Here is a 19,101-nt window from a genome sequence, read left to right as displayed (position 1 = left end):
GGCATGGGAAGTGTGGGCGGTGCCATTCCTGGGCAGGTTGCACTTTCTTTCGCACTGGGCGGCTCTCCTTATGGGGCGCGCTCCTTGCGCGTGGGGCTCCCCTACGTGGGGGACACCACTGCGTGGCAGGGCACTCCTTGCGTGCATCAGGACTGTGCATGGGCCAGCTCCACACGGGTCAAGGAGGCCCAGGGTTTGAACCGCGGACCTCCCATGTGGTAGACGGACACCCTAACCACTGGGCCAAGTCCATTTCCCCCTAAACCAACTTATAACCCATTCTGGTCAGTGCTCCAAGCTGCCTTTCTCTCCCTAAACTCCGCCCAGCCTAACTTTACCCATAGTTGTTGGTTATGTTTTTCTGCCAACCCCCCTTTTTATGACGCTGTCGCCCTTAATACCTCATTTAATACTTCAAACGATGATAATCCTCCCCAATGCTCTTGGAATACAACAAAAATCGGCCTCACCATGCAATCTGTTATTTACTCCGGACATTGCATTGGTACTATCCCCTCCTCCTTTAATAAGGTCTGTGCACAGTCATCCTCTCCACCAACAGGTAAATTCTACATTCCCCCAACAAGGGTAAAATGGCTATGCTCTTCCACAGGGCTTACTCCTTGTGTATCAGCAAAAGCCCTCAACAAGACTAAAGAAGTGTGCCTCTTAATAGCTGTGCTGCCCTGCGTCATCTTCCGTAGAGGAGAAGACCTTTATCAATACTGGGATGCACAACCTCCAACCATATCAAGGAACAAAAGAGAACTTGTTATGGCTGTCACTATTGCCTCTCTTTTAGGTATTGCTGGCCTAGGTACTGGAACCGCCACTGTCGTTCTCCAAAAGCAAGGTTTGTTCCACCTGAGAGCTGCTATAGATGAAGATTTAGCACGCATTGAAAACTCCATCACCCATCTCGAAAAATCCCTTACATCCTTATCAGAAATTGTTCTCCAAAACAGGAGAGGCCTAGATCTACTTCTCCTTAAGCAAGGAGGACTTTGTGCCACACTAGGTGAGGAATGTTGCTTTTACTGACCATTCTGGCTTAGTCAAAGATTCCATGTCCAAACTTAGGGAAGGAATTGCTAACCGCAAATGTGAGCGAGAAGCCCAAGGAGGTGCCTCCTGGGGATTCAACGGAATCCTTTCTTACATTCTCCCCATATTAGGTCCCTTAATAACCATACTCCTTGTAATATCCTCTGCACCTTGGGCCATAAAAAGAATTATACAACTAGTAAAAGACGAAATTGATTCCGCTCTTAGCAGGCCTATTCAAGTGCACTATCACCGGCTTCACCTCGCTGATCAAGGTATATCTCTAAACTAACTAACTGCTGCCCACCTTCACGGGTGAAGAGCCCTCTCCTACAGGAACAGCATATAACTCGAAATTATGCTTTGATTGGTACCACTGGGTGCGAGGCAAAGCACTGCAAAGGAGGGTCAAAACAATTAAAGGCCATTTTCGAGCTCCTTGAGAAGCATGCCTCATTAGCATAGGGGTTCGCTCTGCGCAAATAAGGGTTCACTCTCCACGAATCCTACCCCAAATTCCCCTCCCCAGAAAAACAGAGTCACAAACAACATGGGGAATGAGGCCTCTACTTCCCCCAGCAGGTTAATGCCAAAAGAGTGCTCGATGAGCATTCTTCCTCCATCCTTTTGAAAAACAAAGGGAGGAGATGTTGTGGGCGATTAAGGCAGCATGCATAGAATCTACCTTTCAGCAATGCTGGTAACATGGCTGCCCAAGCTGATACAACAATAGCTTAGGTCACCCTCCCCCCTTCTTTACACAACCAGTTCCCGCCAAAAGTTCTTACCTCAAATCTGCCTCCCACCCTAGCAACAGCAGCAGCCAATCCCAGACCACCACCTATCCTTACCCAACCCCCTCCTCCCTAGAGTATATATGCTCAGTCCCCTCAATAAAGTTTTGCAGCTTGATCAGAATACTGTCTTGCTGTCGTTCCTTGTGTCTCTCTTGTCCCATACCATTCATTCCCTCCTAGGATCTGGAGCTCCTGTTGATCGTCCCGCTGGCTGGGACACTAAAAGAAAAAAATTTCCAAACAAGAATACTCTATCCAGCTAAACTAGAATTCAAAAATGAGGGAGAGGTCAAAATATTCACAGATAAACAGAAAGTGAAAGAGTATGCCAACAAGAAACCTCCCCTTCAAGAAATTCCAAAGGGAGTTCTGCAGGAAGAAAGGAAAAACAGGACAGGAAGAGTTGGAGGAGAGTGTAAGAGCAACAAAAAAGACAACAAGAGAAGAAAAAACACAAATAAAATATGACAAACACAAGTCCAATCAAAATATGGCTAACATAAATAATTTCTTGAAAGTAATAACACTGAATGTCAACGGATTAAACTCACCTATCAAAAGATTCAGACTGGGACATTGGATAAGGAAATATGACCCATTTATATGCAGTCTACAAGAGATACATCTTAAACCCAGAGACTCGTGGAGAATGAAAGTGAATGGTTGGAAAACAATCTTACAAGCAAACAATAACCAAAAAAGGGTAGGAGGAGCTATATAATATCAGACAAAATAGGCTTTAAATGTGAAACAGTTGTGAGAGACAAAGAAGGACATTATATATTAGTGAAAGGGACAATCTGTAAAGAAGAACGAACAATCATAAATATTTTTGCTCCTAACAAGGGTGCCTCTAAATATGTGAGGCAAATGCTGGAAAAACTAAGTGAAAGAACAGATGCATCTACAATTATAGTGGGGGATTTTAATACACCACTACCAACTCTGGACAGAACATCTCAAAAGAGAATCACTAAAGAAATGAAGTATTTGAATAGTATATTAGAGGAGCTGGATCTAATAGACATATACAGATCATTACACCCAAACACAGCAGGATATACATTTTTCTCAAGTGCACATTTATCATTCTCCAACATAGACCATATGCTAGGCCACAGAGAAAGGCTTAATGAATTCAGAAAGATCAAAATCATACAAAATAATATCTCTGACCACAGTGGAGTGAAGTTGGAAATCTGCAAGGGCCAGAGGCCCAGATTTCACAAAAAGATATGGAAATTAAATGGCACACTCTTAGAAAACCAGGGGGTCAAAGAGGAAATCTCAAAAGAAATCAATGACTACTTTGAAACAAATGATAATAACACAACATACCAAAATTTATGTGATGCAGCAAAAGCAGTACTGAGAGGGAAATTTATAGCCATAAATTCATGCATTGAAAAAGAAGAAAGAGCAAAAATTGAAGAACTAACTGCACATTTGGAGGAATTAGAAAAAAAAAACAGCAAAGTAATCCCACAAGAAGAAGAAGGAAGGAAATAACAAAGATAACAGTAGAACTAAATGAAATAGAAAATAAGAAAGCACTTGAAAAGATAAACAAGACCAAGAGCTGGTTTTTTGAGAAGACCAATAAAATTGACAAACCTTTAGTAAGACCAGCAAAGAAAAAATGAGAGAAGATGCAAATACACAAAATAAGAAATGAGAAAGGAGATATCACCACCGACCCCACAGAAATAAAGACTATCATAAGAAGATACTTTGAAAAACTACATTCCAAAAAAATGACAATTCAGAAGAAATGGACAAATTCCTAGAAACACATAAGGAGGCTATATTGATGAAAGAAGAAATCGGTGATCTCAACAAACCACTCACAAGTAAAGAGACAGAATCAGTCATTAAAATTCTCCCAACGAAGAAGAGCCCAGGCCCAGAAAGCTTTACACGTGAATTCTACAAAACATTCCAGAAAGAACTAACACCAATCCTGCCGAAACACTTCCAAAAAATTGAATCAGAAAGAAGATTGCCTAACTCCTTCTTTAACGCCAACATTACCCTAGTACCAAAGCCAAACAAAGACAAAACAAGAAATGAAAATTACAGAACAATTTCTCAAATGAACCTAGATGCAAAACACTTAACAAAATACTTCCTAATCATATTCAACAACACATTAAACAAATTATACACCACGACCAAATGGGATTGATTCAAGGTATGCAAGGATGGTTCAACATAAGAAAATCAATCAATGTAATACACCATATAAACAGATTGAAGGAAAAAAAAGACACTAGGCCTGTCCTCTCCGGGAGACAGGCCTCTGCAGGCCTTTCTGGGAGCAAAGGCCGAAGGCCCCAGGCCACCAGTGGGAAAGGCCGGGTTTGCCCTCACATAAGGTGGACGTGATGGCGATGGGAGACAGCATGTCTGTGACCATGGCCGTGGGAGAGACCTGCAGGGCAACGCCGGCCGGCCCTAGGTAGGCCCCCGCTTGAGGAGGCCTCGGGGACTTTGGTGGGCAAGGAAACCCCTCTTCAGACGGGTCTGGCTGGCAGCCTGGCCCAACCCAGACCCTTGGCCTGGGTCAGGTGAGCTATGGCATGGAGAGGGGGCTCTCCCAGCAGCCCCAGATCTGGCCCAGGGGTCCCTTCCCCCACAGCCCCTTCTGCAAGGGGCCCTGCCCCTCCCCCTGCCTTAGAACTCAGCCCTCTGCCCCCCAGCAAGTGTGAGGAAGGAAGTATTCCTATCCTACAGTGGCCCCTAGCGGTGGACGTTTAGCCTCTGACTTTGGGCAAGGGAGCCGCTCTCTTGTTCCTGGAGCTTCTTCTGTCTCTTGGCTTTTCGCCAGACAGACGGGAGGGAACAACTGTCCAGGACAGCATAGCAGAGCTTCTCTCCTGGCCCAGTCCCCACCCAGCAGGCTCCACCCACGTCGGCCACCCCTTCCGTCACGTCCCCGTGGCCTCCTGGTGGCATTCGGTGTATACATTTTGGAAGCCCGCTTCCCCCAGCGCTGGAGGTTTTCCTGGCAGTGGACGCGCTGCCCGAAGTGCATCGGGTGGGTTTCGGCAGGATGCCTATTGGCCTCATCTGTCCCGGCACTGCCACCGGGGACCACTCCCGAGTGCAGAAAGCGCCTCCCCGCCCCCTCCCCCAATCCCTCACCACCGTCTTCCCTCTCCCGGGCTTGGGCACCTCGCGCCAGTGGCCACTGTCTCCAGAGCAACCAGGAGGGGCGGGGTCGGGGCGAGTCTGCCGGGGGCGGGGTGAGTGGCGCCTGCGCGCCAGGGCAGCGGTGGGCGTGGCCGGCCCAGCGGACCGGAGCGCCTGTGCTTTGGTCCCGGCTTTGCGGCCGTCACAGAGCGATCTACGGCGGCGCGGGAGGCCTGGCGCTTGCCCCTGCCCCAGACCCTCCCCCACCCCTACCCCGGGCGCCGTCTCGGCGCCCCGAAAGGAGGGGCTGAGGAGGGAGGCAGCGGATGGGGCGAGAGGGGGCTTAGATCCCACAGGGCTGCTGGATGCGGCTCTCCCGCTGGCAGGTGTCGGCACTTTTGCTTCCCTGCGCGGTGAGGACCGTGTTCTCCTCCCTCTCAGCTGACCTGGGCCGGTCCAAGGAACCTGAGCGCAGGTGGTGCACCTTTGCTGGGGCTCAGGTCCCAGCTGGCACGGGGCCTGTCCAGAGACACGCAGAAGCCTGTCTCCTGAGCATGCACGCACCCAGTGCCAGGCTCAGCCGCAGCCAAAGTGACAGAAGAAGAGGCATGTGTAGGGAGGCCCCCCTGCAACCGAATCCCCCCCTCCCCCGCGTGCGAGAGCACGGATTCCCCAGTAGAGCCCACTGGCAGGGCACTGAGGCCCGGAGCCACCTGCCATCAGCAGCGTAGTCCTGGGTGTCCCCGCAGCCCTCAGGAGCACCAGGGCCTGGGGCTTGATCGACCAGGCAGCTGCGCCTCGGCGAGAAGGGCTATCTGCTTCGCTTTGGAAATCTGGACAGTATCCCTGCGGCATTGGCCGCTACGGTAGCTTGGAACGGCAATGAGTAGGAACATCACCTGGTTGCGTGGCGTGCTCTGGCAGAGGGAAGTGTGCTTAAGATGATGGGTTCTCACTTTTTTTCCCCCCAAAACGGACGGTTACGACTCGAGTCAAGGCCCAAACAACCCATACGTCCGCTTTGGACGGTCACGATGGCCGCTTAGAATATACCCGGTCCATGGAACCCCTGGACCTGTAAGCCCACTTGACCGCAGTGCCTGCCTCAAGTGAGCAGAAATGATTTCCACGCAAGTGTCTCACCACCCAATAGGTAAGCAGTTTCGTTTTGCGTCCCCCGGCCCCAGAGCCGAGAGAAATGCTCGTTCGTTCGTCCGGTCCCAAAAAGGTGGGCGAGAGGAGAAAGGGCAGGCCGATTGCTCAGAGTCGTCGGGGTGCTCTGGGGCCCCTCTCGTCCCACCAAAGAAACGCAGAGAAAGAGAGGTCCTTGACAAGGGAGAGGGAAGACTCTGGGCCTGTGCTCTCCGGGAGACAGGCCTCTGCAGGCCTGGCCGGGAGCCCAGGCCGAAGCCCGCAGGTCACCGGTGGGAAAGGCCGGGGTTCCCCTGACACAAGGTGGAGGTGACGGCGATGGGAGACAGCATGTCTGTGACCATGGCTGTGGGAGAGACCTGCAGGGCAACGCCGGCCGGCCCTAGGTAGGCCCCCGCTTGAGGAGGCCTCGGGGACTTTGGTGGGCAAGGAAACCCCTCTTCAGACGGGTCTGGCTGGCAGCCTGGCCCAACCCAGACCCTTGGCCTGGGTCAGGTGAGCTATGGCATGGAGAGGGGGCTCTCCCAGCAGCCCCAGATCTGGCCCAGGGGTCCCTTCCCCCACAGCCCCTTCTGCAAGGGGCCCTGCCCCTCCCCCTGCCTTAGAACTCAGCCCTCTGCCCCCCAGCAAGTGTGAGGAAGGAACTATTCCTATCCTACAGTGGCCCCTAGCGGTGGAAGTTTTGCCTCTGACTTTGGGCAAGGGAGCCGCTCTCTTGTTCCTGGAGCTTCTTCTGTCTCTTGGCTTTTCGCCAGACAGACGGGAGGGAACAACTGTCCAGGACAGCATAGCAGAGCTTCTCTCCTGGCCCAGTCCCCACCCAGCAGGCTCCACCCACGTCGGCCACCCCTTCCGTCGCGTCCCCGTGGCCTCCTGGTGGCATTCGGTGTATACATTTTGGAAGCCCGCTTCCCCCAGCGCTGGAGGTTTTCCTGGCAGTGGACGCGCTGCCCGAAGGGCATCGGGTGGGTTTCGGCAGGATGCCTATTGGCCTCATCTGTCCCGGCACTGCCACCGGGGACCACTCCCGAGGGCAGAAAACGCCTCCCCGCCCCCTCCCCCAATCCCTCACCACCGTCTTCCCTCTCCCGGGCTTGGGCACCTCGCGCCAGTGGCCACCGTCTCCAGAGCAACCAGGAGGGGCGGGGTCGGGGCGAGTCTGCCGGGGGCGGGGTGAGTGGCGCCTGCGCGCCAGGGCGTCGGTGGGCGTGGCCGGCCCAGCGGGCCGGGGCGCCTGCGCTTTGGTCCCGGCTTTGCGGGCGTCAGAGAGCGGCGTACGGCGGCGCGGGAGGCCTGGCGCTTGCCCCTGCCCCTCCCCCACCCCTGCCCCGGGCGCCGTCCGGGCGCCCCGAAAGGAGGGGCTGAGGAGGGAGGCAGCGGATGGGGCGAGAGGGGGCTTAGATCCCACAGGGCTGCTGGATGCGGCTCTCCCGCTGGCAGGTGTCGGCACTTTTGCTTCCCTCCGCGGTGAGGACCGTGTTCTCCTCCCTCTCAGCTGACCTGGGCCGGTCCAAGGAACCTGAGCGCAGGTGGTGCACCTGCGCTGGGGCTCAGGTCCCAGCTGGCGCGGGGCCTGTCCAGAGACACGCAGAAGCCTGTCTCCTGTCTCCTGAGCATGCACGCACCCAGTGCCAGGCTCAGCCGCAGCCAAAGTGACAGAAGAAGAGGCATGTGTAGGGAGGCCCCCCTGCAACCGAATCCCCCCTCCCCCGCGTGCGAGAGCACGGATTCCCCAGTAGAGCCCACTGGCAGGGCACTGAGGGCCCGGAGCCACCTGCCATCAGCAGCGTAGTCCTGGGTGTCCCCGCAGCCCTCAGGAGCACCAGGGCCTGGGGCTTGATCGACCAGGCAGCTGCGCCTCGGCGAGAAGGGCTATCTGCTTCGCTTTGGAAATCTGGACAGTATCCCTGCGGCATTGGCCGCTACGGTAGCTTGGAACGGCAATCAGTAGGAACATCACCTGGTTGCGTGGCGTGCTCTGGCAGAGGGAAGTGTGCTTAAGATGATGGGTTCTCACTTTTTTCCCCCCAAAACGGACGGTTACGACTCGAGTCAAGGCCCAAACAACCCATACGTCCGCTTTGGACGGTCACGATGGCCGCTTAGAATATACCCGGTCCATGGAACCCCTGGACCTGTAAGCCCACTTGACCGCAGTGCCTGCCTCAAGTGAGCAGAAATGATTTCCACGCAAGTGTCTCACCACCCAATAGGTAAGCAGTTTCGTTTTGCGTCCCCCGGCCCCAGAGCCGAGAGAAATGCTCGTTCGTTCGTCCGGTCCCAAAAAGGTGGGCGAGAGGAGGAAAGGGCAGGCCGATTGCTCAGAGTCGTCGGGGTGCTCTGGGGCCCCTCTCGTCCCACCAAAGAAACGCAGAGAAAGAGAGGTCCTTGACAAGGGAGAGGGAAGACTCTGGGCCTGTGCTCTCCGGGAGACAGGCCTCTGCAGGCCTGGCCGGGAGCCCAGGCCGAAGCCCGCAGGTCACCGGTGGGAAAGGCCGGGGTTCCCCTGACACAAGGTGGAGGTGACGGCGATGGGAGACAGCATGTCTGTGACCATGGCCGTGGGAGAGACCTGCAGGGCAACGCCGGCCGGCCCTAGGTAGGCCCCCGCTTGAGGAGGCCTCGGGGACTTTGGTGGGCAAGGAAACCCCTCTTCAGACGGGTCTGGCTGGCAGCCTGGCCCAACCCAGACCCTTGGCCTGGGTCAGGTGAGCTATGGCATGGAGAGGGGGCTCTCCCAGCAGCCCCAGATCTGGCCCAGGGGTCCCTTCCCCCACAGCCCCTTCTGCAAGGGGCCCTGCCCCTCCCCCTGCCTTAGAACTCAGCCCTCTGCCCCCCAGCAAGTGTGAGGGAGGAACTATTCCTATCCTACAGTGGCCCCTAGCGGTGGAAGTTTTGCCTCTGACTTTGGGCAAGGGAGCCGCTCTCTTGTTCCTGGAGCTTCTTCTGTCTCTTGGCTTTTCGCCAGACAGACGGGAGGGAACAACTGTCCAGGACAGCATAGCAGAGCTTCTCTCCTGGCCCAGTCCCCACCCAGCAGGCTCCACCCACGTCGGCCACCCCTTCCGTCGCGTCCCCGTGGCCTCCTGGTGGCATTCGGTGTATACATTTTGGAAGCCCGCTTCCCCCAGCGCTGGAGGTTTTCCTGGCAGTGGACGCGCTGCCCGAAGGGCATCGGGTGGGTTTCGGCAGGATGCCTATTGGCCTCATCTGTCCCGGCACTGCCACCGGGGACCACTCCCGAGGGCAGAAAACGCCTCCCCGCCCCCTCCCCCAATCCCTCACCACCGTCTTCCCTCTCCCGGGCTTGGGCACCTCGCGCCAGTGGCCACCGTCTCCAGAGCAACCAGGAGGGGCGGGGTCGGGGCGAGTCTGCCGGGGGCGGGGTGAGTGCGCCTGCGCGCCAGGGCGGCGGTGGGCGTGGCCGGCCCAGCGGGCCGGGGCGCCTGCGCTTTGGTCCCGGCTTTGCGGGCGTCAGAGAGCGGTGTACGGCGGCGCGGGAGGCCTGGCGCTTGCCCCTGCCCCTCCCCCACCCCTGCCCCGGGCGCCGTCCGGGCGCCCCGAAAGGAGGGGCTGAGGAGGGAGGCAGCGGATGGGGCGAGAGGGGGCTTAGATCCCACAGGGCTGCTGGATGCGGCTCTCCCGCTGGCAGGTGTCGGCACTTTTGCTTCCCTCCGCGGTGAGGACCGTGTTCTCCTCCCTCTCAGCTGACCTGGGCCGGTCCAAGGAACCTGAGCGCAGGTGGTGCACCTGCGCTGGGGCTCAGGTCCCAGCTGGCACGGGGCCTGTCCAGAGACACGCAGAAGCCTGTCTCCTGAGCATGCACGCACCCAGTGCCAGGCTCAGCCGCAGCCAAAGTGACAGAAGAAGAGGCATGTGTAGGGAGGCCCCCCTGCAACCGAATCCCCCCTCCCCCACGTGCGAGAGCACGGATTCCCCAGTAGAGCCCACTGGCAGGGCACTGAGGCCCGGAGCCACCTGCCATCAGCAGCGTAGTCCTGGGTGTCCCCGCAGCCCTCAGGAGCACCAGGGCCTGGGGCTTGATCGACCAGGCAGCTGCGCCTCGGCGAGAAGGGCTATCTGCTTCGCTTTGGAAATCTGGACAGTATCCCTGCGGCATTGGCCGCTACGGTAGCTTGGAACGGCAATCAGTAGGAACATCACCTGGTTGCGTGGCGTGCTCTGGCAGAGGGAAGTGTGCTTAAGATGATGGGTTCTCACTTTTTTTCCCCCAAAACGGACGGTTACGACTCGAGTCAAGGCCCAAACAACCCATACGTCCGCTTTGGACGGTCACGATGGCCGCTTAGAATATACCCGGTCCATGGAACCCCTGGACCTGTAAGCCCACTTGACCGCAGTGCCTGCCTCAAGTGAGCAGAAATGATTTCCACGCAAGTGTCTCACCACCCAATAGGTAAGCAGTTTCGTTTTGCGTCCCCCGGCCCCAGAGCCGAGAGAAATGCTCGTTCGTTCGTCCGGTCCCAAAAAGGTGGGCGAGAGGAGAAAGGGCAGGCTGATTGCTCAGAGTCGTCGGGTGCTCTGGGGCCCCTCTCGTCCCACCAAAGAAACGCAGAGAAAGAGAGGTCCTTGACAAGGGAGAGGGAAGACTCTGGGCCTGTGCTCTCCGGGAGACAGGCCTCTGCAGGCCTGGCCGGGAGCCCAGGCCGAAGCCCGCAGGTCACCGGTGGGAAAGGCCGGTGTTCCCCTGACACAAGGTGGAGGTGACGGCGATGGGAGACAGCATGTCTGTGACCATGGCCGTGGGAGAGACCTGCAGGGCAACGCCGGCCGGCCCTAGGTAGGCCCCCGCTTGAGGAGGCCTCGGGGACTTTGGTGAGCAAGGAAACCCCTCTTCAGACGGGTCTGGCTGGCAGCCTGGCCCAACCCAGACCCTTGGCCTGGGTCAGGTGAGCTATGGCATGGAGAGGGGGCTCTCCCAGCAGCCCCAGATCTGGCCCAGGGGTCCCTTCCCCCACAGCCCCTTCTGCAAGGGGCCCTGCCCCTCCCCCTGCCTTAGAACTCAGCCCTCTGCCCCCCAGCAAGTGTGAGGAAGGAACTATTCCTATCCTACTGTGGCCCCTAGCGGTGGAAGTTTTGCCTCTGACTTTGGGCAAGGGAGCCGCTCTCTTGTTCCTGGAGCTTCTTCTGTCTCTTGGCTTTTCGCCAGACAGATGGGAGGGAACAACTGTCCAGGACAGCATAGCAGAGCTTCTCTCCTGGCCCAGTCCCCACCCAGCAGGCTCCACCCACGTCGGCCACCCCTTCCGTCGCGTCCCCGTGGCCTCCTGGTGGCATTCGGTGTATACATTTTGGAAGCCCGCTTCCCCCAGCGCTGGAGGTTTTCCTGGCAGTGGACGCGCTGCCCGAAGTGCATCGGGTGGGTTTCGGCAGGATGCCTATTGGCCTCATCTGTCCCGGCACTGCCACCGGGGGACCACTCCCGAGGGCAGAAAACGCCTCCCCGCCCCCTCCCCCAATCCCTCACCACCGTCTTCCCTCTCCCGGGCTTGGGCACCTCGCGCCAGTGGCCACCGTCTCCAGAGCAACCAGGAGGGGCGGGGTCGGGGCGAGTCTGCCGGGGGCGGGGTGAGTGGCGCCTGCGCGCCAGGGCGGCGGTGGGCGTGGCCGGCCCAGCGGGCCGGGGCGCCTGCGCTTTGGTCCCGGCTTTGCGGGCGTCAGAGAGCGGCGTACGGCGGCGCGGGAGGCCTGGAGCTTGTCCCTGCCCCTCCCCCACCCCTGCCCCGGGCGCCGTCCGGGCGCCCCGAAAGGAGGGGCTGAGGAGGGAGGCAGCGGATGGGGCGAGAGGGGGCTTAGATCCCACAGGGCTGCTGGATGCGGCTCTCCCGCTGGCAGGTGTCGGCACTTTTGCTTCCCTCCGCGGTGAGGACCGTGTTCTCCTCCCTCTCAGCTGACCTGGGCCGGTCCAAGGAACCTGAGCGCAGGTGGTGCACCTGCGCTGGGGCTCAGGTCCCAGCTGGCGCGGGGCCTGTCCAGAGACACGCAGAAGCCTGTCTCCTGAGCATGCACGCACCCAGTGCCAGGCTCAGCCGCAGCCAAAGTGACAGAAGAAGAGGCATGTGTAGGGAGGCCCCCCTGCAACCGAATCACCCCTCCCCCGCGTGCGAGAGCACGGATTCCCCAGTAGAGCCCACTGGCAGGGGCACTGAGGCCCGGAGCCACCTGCCATCAGCAGCGTAGTCCTGGGTGTCCCCCGCAGCCCTCAGGAGCACCAGGGCCTGGGGCTTGATCGACCAGGCAGCTGCGCCTCGGCGAGAAGGGCTATCTGCTTCGCTTTGGAAATCTGGACAGTATCCCTGCGGCATTGGCCGCTACGGTAGCTTGGAACGGCAATGAGTAGGAACATCACCTGGTTGCGTGGCGTGCTCTGGCAGAGGGAAGTGTGCTTAAGATGATGGGTTCTCACTTTTTTTCCCCCCAAAACGGACGGTTACGACTCGAGTCAAGGCCCAAACAACCCATACGTCCGCTTTGGACGGTCACGATGGCCGCTTAGAATATACCCGGTCCATGGAACCCCTGGACCTGTAAGCCCACTTGACCGCAGTGCCTGCCTCAAGTGAGCAGAAATGATTTCCACGCAAGTGTCTCACCACCCAATAGGTAAGCAGTTTCGTTTTGCGTCCCCCGGCCCCAGAGCCGAGAGAAATGCTCGTTCGTTCGTCCGGTCCCAAAAAGGTGGGCGAGAGGAGAAAGGGCAGGCTGATTGCTCAGAGTCGTCGGGGTGCTCTGGGGCCCCTCTCGTCCCACCAAAGAAACGCAGAGAAAGAGAGGTCCTTGACAAGGGAGAGGGAAGACTCTGGGCCTGTGCTCTCCGGGAGACAGGCCTCTGCAGGCCTGGCCGGGAGCCCAGGCCGAAGCCCGCAGGTCACCGGTGGGAAAGGCCGGGGTTCCCCTGACACAAGGTGGAGGTGACGGCGATGGGAGACAGCATGTCTGTGACCATGGCCGTGGGAGAGACCTGCAGGGCAACGCCGGCCGGCCCTAGGTAGGCCCCCGCTTGAGGAGGCCTCGGGGACTTTGGTGGGCAAGGAAACCCCTCTTCAGACGGGTCTGGCTGGCAACCTGGCCCAACCCAGACCCTTGGCCTGGGTCAGGTGAGCTATGGCATGGAGAGGGGGCTCTCCCAGCAGCCCCAGATCTGGCCCAGGGGTCCCTTCCCCCACAGCCCCTTCTGCAAGGGGCCCTGCCCCTCCCCCTGCCTTAGAACTCAGCCCTCTGCCCCCCAGCAAGTGTGAGGAAGGAACTATTCCTATCCTACTGTGGCCCCTAGCGGTGGAAGTTTTGCCTCTGACTTTGGGCAAGGGAGCCGCTCTCTTGTTCCTGGAGCTTCTTCTGTCTCTTGGCTTTTCGCCAGACAGACGGGAGGGAACAACTGTCCAGGACAGCATAGCAGAGCTTCTCTCCTGGCCCAGTCCCCACCCAGCAGGCTCCACCCACGTCGGCCACCCCTTCCGTCGCGTCCCCGTGGCCTCCTGGTGGCATTCGGTGTATACATTTTGGAAGCCCGCTTCCGCCAGCGCTGGAGGTTTTCCTGGCAGTGGACGCGCTGCCCGAAGTGCATCGGGTGGGTTTCGGCAGGATGCCTATTGGCCTCATCTGTCCCGGCACTGCCACCGGGGACCACTCCCGAGGGCAGAAAACGCCTCCCCGCCCCCTCCCCCAATCCCTCACCACCGTCTTCCCTCTCCCGGGCTTGGGCACCTCGCGCCAGTGGCCACCGTCTCCAGAGCACCCAGGAGGGGCGGGGTCGGGGCGAGTCTGCCGGGGGCGGGGTGAGTGGCGCCTGCGCGCCAGGGCGGCGGTGGGCGTGGCCGGCCCAGCGGGCCGGGGCGCCTGCGCTTTGGTCCCGGCTTTGCGGGCGTCAGAGAGCGGCGTACGGCGGCGCGGGAGGCCTGGCGCTTGCCCCTGCCCCTCCCCCACCCCTGCCCCGGGCGCCGTCCGGGCGCCCCGAAAGGAGGGGCTGAGGAGGGAGGCAGCGGATGGGGCGAGAGGGGGCTTAGATCCCACAGGGCTGCTGGATGCGGCTCTCCCGCTGGCAGGTGTCGGCACTTTTGCTTCCCTCCGCGGTGAGGACCGTGTTCTCCTCCCTCTCAGCTGACCTGGGCCGGTCCAAGGAACCTGAGCGCAGGTGGTGCACCTGCGCTGGGGCTCAGGTCCCAGCTGGCGCGGGGCCTGTCCAGAGACACGCAGAAGCCTGTCTCCTGAGCATGCACGCACCCAGTGCCAGGCTCAGCCGCAGCCAAAGTGACAGAAGAAGAGGCATGTGTAGGGAGGCCCCCCTGCAACCGAATCCCCCCTCCCCCGCGTGCGAGAGCACGGATTCCCCAGTAGAGCCCACTGGCAGGGGCACTGAGGCCCGGAGCCACCTGCCATCAGCAGCGTAGTCCTGGGTGTCCCCGCAGCCCTCAGGAGCACCAGGGCCTGGGGCTTGATCGACCAGGCAGCTGCGCCTCGGCGAGAAGGGCTATCTGCTTCGCTTTGGAAATCTGGACAGTATCCCTGCGGCATTGGCCGCTACGGTAGCTTGGAACGGTAATCAGTAGGAACATCACCTGGTTGCGTGGCGTGCTCTGGCAGAGGGAAGTGTGCTTAAGATGATGGGTTCTCACTTTTTTTCCCCCCAAAACGGACGGTTACGACTCGAGTCAAGGCCCAAACAACCCATACGTCCGCTTTGGACGGTCACGATGGCCGCTTAGAATATACCCGGTCCATGGAACCCCTGGACCTGTAAGCCCACTTGACCGCAGTGCCTGCCTCAAGTGAGCAGAAATGATTTCCACGCAAGTGTCTCACCACCCAATAGGTAAGCAGTTTCGTTTTGCGTCCCCCGGCCCCAGAGCCGAGAGAAATGCTCGTTCGTTCGTCCGGTCCCAAAAAGGTGGGCGAGAGGAGAAAGGGCAGGCTGATTGCTCAGAGTCGTCGGGGTGCTCTGGGGCCCCTCTCGTCCCACCAAAGAAACGCAGAGAAAGAGAGGTCCTTGACAAGGGAGAGGGAAGACTCTGGGCCTGTGCTCTCCGGGAGACAGGCCTCTGCAGGCCTGGCCGGGAGCCCAGGCCGAAGCCCGCAGGTCACCGGTGGGAAAGGCCGGGGTTCCCCTGACACAAGGTGGAGGTGACGGCGATGGGAGACAGCATGTCTGTGACCATGGCCGTGGGAGAGACCTGCAGGGCAACGCCGGCCGGCCCTAGGTAGGCCCCCGCTTGAGGAGGCCTCGGGGACTTTGGTGGGCAAGGAAACCCCTCTTCAGACGGGTCTGGCTGGCAGCCTGGCCCAACCCAGACCCTTGGCCTGGGTCAGGTGAGCTATGGCATGGAGAGGGGGCTCTCCCAGCAGCCCCAGATCTGGCCCAGGGGTCCCTTCCCCCACAGCCCCTTCTGCAAGGGGCCCTGCCCCTCCCCCTGCCTTAGAACTCAGCCCTCTGCCCCCCAGCAAGTGTGAGGAAGGAACTATTCCTATCCTACAGTGGCCCCTAGCGGTGGAAGTTTTGCATCTGACTTTGGGCAAGGGAGCCGCTCTCTTGTTCCTGGAGCTTCTTCTGTCTCTTGGCTTTTCGCCAGACAGACGGGAGGGAACAACTGTCCAGGACAGCATAGCAGAGCTTCTCTCCTGGCCCAGTCCCCACCCAGCAGGCTCCACCCACGTCGGCCACCCCTTCCGTCGCGTCCCCGTGGCCTCCTGGTGGCATTCGGTGTATACATTTTGGAAGCCCGCTTCCCCCAGCGCTGGAGGTTTTCCTGGCAGTGGACGTGCTGCCCGAAGTGCATCGGGTGGGTTTCGGCAGGATGCCTATTGGCCTCATCTGTCCCGGCACTGCCACCGGGGACCACTCCCGAGGGCAGAAAACGCCTCCCCGCCCCCTCCCCCAATCCCTCACCACCGTCTTCCCTCTCCCGGGCTTGGGCACCTCGCGCCAGTGGCCACCGTCTCCAGAGCAACCAGGAGGGGCGGGGTCGGGGCGAGTCTGCCGGGGGCGGGGTGAGTGGCGCCTGCGCGCCAGGGCGGCGGTGGGCGTGGCCGGCCCAGCGGCCGGGGCGCCTGCGCTTTGGTCCCGGCTTTGCGGGCGTCAGAGAGCGGTGTACGGCGGCGCGGGAGGCCTGGCGCTTGCCCCTGCCCCTCCCCCACCCCTGCCCCGGGCGCCGTCCGGGTGCCCCGAAAGGAGGGGCTGAGGAGGGAGGCAGCGGATGGGGCGAGAGGGGGCTTAGATCCCACAGGGCTGCTGGATGCGGCTCTCCCGCTGGCAGGTGTCGGCACTTTTGCTTCCCTCCGCGGTGAGGACCGTGTTCTCCTCCCTCTCAGCTGACCTGGGCCGGTCCAAGGAACCTGAGCGCAGGTGGTGCACCTGCGCTGGGGCTCAGGTCCCAGCTGGCGCGGGGCCTGTCCAGAGACACGCAGAAGCCTGTCTCCTGAGCATGCACGCACCCAGTGCCAGGCTCAGCCGCAGCCAAAGTGACAGAAGAAGAGGCATGTGTAGGGAGGCCCCCCTGCAACCGAATCCCCCCTCCCCCGCGTGCGAGAGCACGGATTCCCCAGTAGAGCCCACTGGCAGGGGCACTGAGGCCCGGAGCCACCTGCCATCAGCAGCGTAGTCCTGGGTGTCCCCGCAGCCCTCAGGAGCACCAGGGCCTGGGGCTTGATCGACCAGGCAGCTGCGCCTCGGCGAGAAGGGCTATCTGCTTCGCTTTGGAAATCTGGACAGTATCCCTGCGGCATTGGCCGCTACGGTAGCTTGGAACGGCAATGAGTAGGAACATCACCTGGTTGCGTGGCGTGCTCTGGCAGAGGGAAGTGTGCTTAAGATGATGGGTTCTCACTTTTTTTCCCCCCAAAACGGACGGTTACGACTCGAGTCAAGGCCCAAACAACCCATACGTCCGCTTTGGACGGTCACGATGGCCGCTTAGAATATACCCGGTCCATGGAACCCCTGGACCTGTAAGCCCACTTGACCGCAGTGCCTGCCTCAAGTGAGCAGAAATGATTTCCACGCAAGTGTCTCACCACCCAATAGGTAAGCAGTTTCGTTTTGCATCCCCCGGCCCCAGAGCCGAGAGAAATGCTCGTTCGTTCGTCCGGTCCCAAAAAGGTGGGCGAGAGGAGAAAGGGCAGGCTGATTGCTCAGAGTCGTCGGGGTGCTCTGGGGCCCCTCTCGTCCCACCAAAGAAACGCAGAGAAAGAGAGGTCCTTGACAAGGGAGAGGGAAGACTCTGGGCCTGTGCTCTCCGGGAGACAGGCCTCTGCAGGCCTGGCCGGGAGCCCAGGCCGAAGCCCGCAGGTCACCGGTGGGAAAGGCCGGGGTTCCCCTGACACAAGGTGGAGGTGACGGCGATGGGAGACAGCATGTCTGTGACCATGGCCGTGGGAGAGACCTGCAGGGCAACGCCGGCCGGCCCTAGGTAGGCCCCCGCTTGAGGAGGCCTCGGGGACTTTGGTGGGCAAGGAAACCCCTCTTCAGACGGGTCTGGCTGGCAGCCTGGCCCAACCCAGACCCTTGGCCTGGGTCAGGTGAGCTATGGCATGGAGAGGGGGCTCTCCCAGCAGCCCCAGATCTGGCCCAGGGGTCCCTTCCCCCACAGCCCCTTCTGCAAGGGGCCCTGCCCCTCCCCCTGCCTTAGAACTCAGCCCTCTGCCCCCCAGCAAGTGTGAGGGAGGAACTATTCCTATCCTACAGTGGCCCCTAGCGGTGGAAGTTTTGCCTCTGACTTTGGGCAAGGGAGCCGCTCTCTTGTTCCTGGAGCTTCTTCTGTCTCTTGGCTTTTCGCCAGACAGACGGGAGGGAACAACTGTCCAGGACAGCATAGCAGAGCTTCTCTCCTGGCCCAGTCCCCACCCAGCAGGCTCCACCCACGTCGGCCACCCCTTCCGTCGCGTCCCCGTGGCCTCCTGGTGGCATTCGGTGTATACATTTTGGAAGCCCGCTTCCCCCAGCGCTGGAGGTTTTCCTGGCAGTGGACGCGCTGCCCGAAGGGCATCGGGTGGGTTTCGGCAGGATGCCTATTGGCCTCATCTGTCCCGGCACTGCCACCGGGGACCACTCCCGAGGGCAGAAAACGCCTCCCCGCCCCCTCCCCCAATCCCTCACCACCGTCTTCCCTCTCCCGGGCTTGGGCACCTCGCGCCAGTGGCCACCGTCTCCAGAGCAACCAGGAGGGGCGGAGTCGGGGCGAGTCTGCCGGGGGCGGGGTGAGTGGCGCCTGCGCGCCAGGGCGGCGGTGGGCGTGGCCGGCCCAGCGGGCCGGGGCGCCTGCGCTTTGGTCCCGGCTTTGCGGGCGTCAGAGAGCGGTGTACGGCGGCGCGGGAGGCCTGGCGCTTGCCCCTGCCCCTCCCCCACCCCTGCCCCGGTGGCCGTCCGGGCGCCCCAAAAGGAGGGGCTGAGGAGGGAGGCAGCGGATGGGGCGAGAGGGGGCTTAGATCCCACAGGGCTGCTGGATGCGGCTCTCCCGCTGGCAGGTGTCGGCACTTTTGCTTCCCTCCGCGGTGAGGACCGTGTTCTCCTCCCTCTCAGCTGACCTGGGCCGGTCCAAGGAACCTGAGCGCAGGTGGTGCACCTGCGCTGGGGCTCAGGTCCCCGCTGGCACGGGGCCTGTCCAGAGACACGCAGAAGCCTGTCTCCTGAGCATGCACGCACCCAGTGCCAGGCTCAGCCGCAGCCAAAGTGACAGAAGAAGAGGCATGTGTAGGGAGGCCCCCCTGCAACCGCATCCCCCCTCCCCCGCGTGCGAGAGCACGGATTCCCCAGTAGAGCCCACTGGCAGGGCACTGAGGCCCGGAGCCACCTGCCATCAGCAGCGTAGTCCTGGGTGTCCCCGCAGCCCTCAGGAGCACCAGGGCCTGGGGCTTGATCGACCAGGCAGCTGCGCCTCGGCGAGAAGGGCTATCTGCTTCGCTTTGGAAATCTGGACAGTATCCCTGCGGCATTGGCCGCTACGGTAGCTTGGAACGGCAATCAGTA

The sequence above is a fragment of the Dasypus novemcinctus genome, unplaced genomic scaffold (assembly GCF_030445035.2).
Source record: "Dasypus novemcinctus isolate mDasNov1 unplaced genomic scaffold, mDasNov1.1.hap2 scaffold_214, whole genome shotgun sequence".
NCBI classification, from domain to species: domain Eukaryota; kingdom Metazoa; phylum Chordata; class Mammalia; order Cingulata; family Dasypodidae; genus Dasypus; species Dasypus novemcinctus.
This window is presented reverse-complemented; position numbering follows the sequence as displayed.